The sequence below is a fragment of the Suncus etruscus genome, chromosome X, assembly GCF_024139225.1.
Source record: "Suncus etruscus isolate mSunEtr1 chromosome X, mSunEtr1.pri.cur, whole genome shotgun sequence".
Taxonomy (NCBI): Eukaryota; Metazoa; Chordata; class Mammalia; order Eulipotyphla; family Soricidae; genus Suncus; species Suncus etruscus.
The window spans coordinates 47,307,032-47,310,205 of NC_064868.1; positions in this window are offsets into that span (position 1 = coordinate 47,307,032).

The following is a 3,174-nucleotide window of genomic DNA, read 5'->3' on the forward strand; positions in this document are numbered from 1 at the left end:
CCAGGAGTAACCCCTGAGCACCGCCGAGTGTGGCCCAAAAACCAAACAAAAACAAAAACAAAAACAAAACCCAGCAACCTAGAAATCCCATATAATCTCTTCTAGGTATAGATCCCAAACACAAAAGCATTAATTTGAAATGATAGATGTACACTTGTGGTTATGTGGTACTTAGTATAATAGCCAAGATATGAAAACAATCCAAATGTGGACAAATTGATCAAGCTGTGATATATATATATATACCCAATGGAATACAGCTCTGACAAAAAGCAAAATCATTCAATTTGTAGCAACACTGATGAAACTAGAGGATATCATGCTGAGTGAAGTCAGTCACAAAGCAAGGGAAAGAAACAGAATGATCTCTTTCAGATGTGGAGCTTAAAGGTATACAAAGGGCCAAATGCAGCACAGTAGAAAAATTGATCCACAAATTGAGTTTGTGGGTGTGGAGTTTGAAAAGGAGGGACATTGGGATCCTGAGTTTGGAATATGGGTATACTGGTGATAGATGTGGTATTGTGATTATGTACATAAAAAACATCACTAACAGTATTAAAAATCAAAGAATGTCAATCGAAAAATGTCTTAAAGGGGCCAGAGAAATAGCATAGCGGGTAGGTGTTTGCCTTGCATGCAGCCGACCTGGGTTTGACCTTTGATATCCCATATGGTACTCTAAGCATCGCCAGAAATGACTTCTGAGCGCAGCTGGGTGTGACCCAAAAATGAAAAAAATGTTTTCAAAAAGGATCTGCAAGGATGTCTATAAAAGTGAAAGGATTTTACAGAGGGAGGACAGATTTTTATTTTAAAAAAAACAGAAAATAAATATTATTTTAAGAAATCTATTCTCCCAGGGTAATGGTCTCTATCATACAGATGGTCTTAAGAATACCAAATATTTAATGTTAGATTAATATTATTTTTGTAGTAAATTGAATACAGTACCTCACTCATTAAATTGCTCTATTACTGAGCTACACCCCATGCCCAGAGTGGTTGGTGTGGAGTTCCATCTTCACGAGTGTGAAACTATCTATAGCTTTTAGGTAACAAGCTTTGGTAGGGCCCCAGTCATTAATAATTTTCATTCTGTTTTGTATTATTATCATCATTATTATTATTATTTTGTGTTGGGGCCACACCCAGCCATGCTCTGAGGTTAGTCCTAGCTCTGTGCTCAGGAATTACTCCTGGTAGTGTTTGGGGACCAAATGGAATTCTGGGGATCTAACCTGAGCCAGCTGCATGCAAGACAAATGCCTACCCAATGTACTATTGCTGTGGCCCCCATTAGTTTTTAGTAAAGAGTGAAGTACGTAGTACTTAGTTCATAATTTTTACGTTTTTTCTCACTGACTTGGAGATTATCATTTCTATACGGATTCCCCATACCTATGTAATGAAATGTGATTTTTATCCCTTCTTTTGATCCCCCTAGTGCTAATAATGTGACTGATTGGACAGACTGATATGCTCTCAAAGGGGTTAAGAGGAAATTGCATTTCATTACCGACAGATATCAATAAAAAGCTGTTTTATTTTTTAAAAAAAACATTACAGTTAATAATGATGCCAGGAACCATTATTCTCAAATCACTTACTCCCTTTGGGCAATGTTATGTAATGTCACACTGTCTATCATATTTTTATTTCTCTCTCAAAGCAGTCTATGCAGTCAAGTTTTCTAGGCTATGCCGTCAATTTTTAGAATGGTTCTTCTATTTATTTGCTTTGTTTACATCTTCATTTCTCTTTTTCCCATGTTTCCTAATTTCACAGTCCACAACTGAATTCTTGATTTCTTCTTAAGGCTTGATTTTTCTGATTCCAGTACAATAACTGGTGACACCATTTTGAAGTTTTCTTCCTCCTCTCTGCTATTCTAAATGTGTAATGAACCTATTCACTTCTCACCAACTTCACCATCTTACTGACATTACTTACATCAATCCAAATCACTCATCACTTCTCTGGAATAAGCCCTCAAGTCAGCTTTCTTGTCGCCAAACCCATTAAGAGTTCACACACACAAATCAGCCAGAGATTTTAAAAAACAGACATTGCTCATTTCATTCTCCACAATAAAATCTTTGGCCACTTATTTCCTTGAAATGAGTTCCCTTTAACATGAGTCAAACAATACAGTACCTATTCTGGTCCATACTCCTTTTAGCAATTCTCATTTCTTGTTACTACTACCCTTCTCACATCCCATGTTCTAGTCCTCTTTAAAACTGGCCAAAAATGCAATCGTTCTGAAATGTATTTTCAACACCTACTCTGTATTCAATGACGAACCTTACAGCAGTAATGAAGAGCAGCAGCATAGTAAGGGGAAAAAATAGCCTGCAAAAGTAATTTTATAAGTTCCTGTTTCAGTCAGATGTTCTTATATAGGCAAAGTAAGGAAAATACATACTAAGATTATTTTGATGCAACTTTTTTAAAGGAAAATGCAATTTGTATTTTTTATCAAGTTCTCAGATTCATTTGGATTTTAATAGTACAGTGGGGGTAATAACAAGCATTTCCTCTATTGTTCGCATGCAAGCCATGCTCAGGATGCTGGGAGATTGATATATAGTTGGTCTGAAGTATTTATAACATTCACCACATTGAATTAAATGTGCATATTCTGTTCAAAATAGACAATGGTAAGGGGTGGGGCCTCTTCCCCTCTATAATATGCATAATATCAGATCTCACTGATTAAGCTAATGAGAGAAGTAAAGTCTCCCACTGATTCCAGTCAGTCATTAATTCTCTACTCAGAGCCACAATGAAGTTTTTCATAGGTCACAGTTTTCAACTTTTTTTTGTTTGTTTTTGGGCCACACCTGGCAGTGCTCAGGAGTTACTCCTGGCTGTCTGTTCAGAAACAGCTTCTGGCAGGCACGGGGGAACATATGGGACACTGGGATTCGAACCAACCACCTTAGGTCCTGGATCGGCTGCTTGCAAGGCAAACGCCGCTGTGCTATCTCTCCGGGCCCCAGTTTTCCATTTTTACAGTTGCTTCTGAGCAGCATTGTTGACCCTTGGATTCTTGTGGCATGCACTAGATACATAATGGCCTTAAAATTACTCTTGCAAGGAATTTTGCTGAGAATAAGTAACAATAATTTGCAAATAAGATGTACACTCTGGTTTCAGAATTCAACTTTA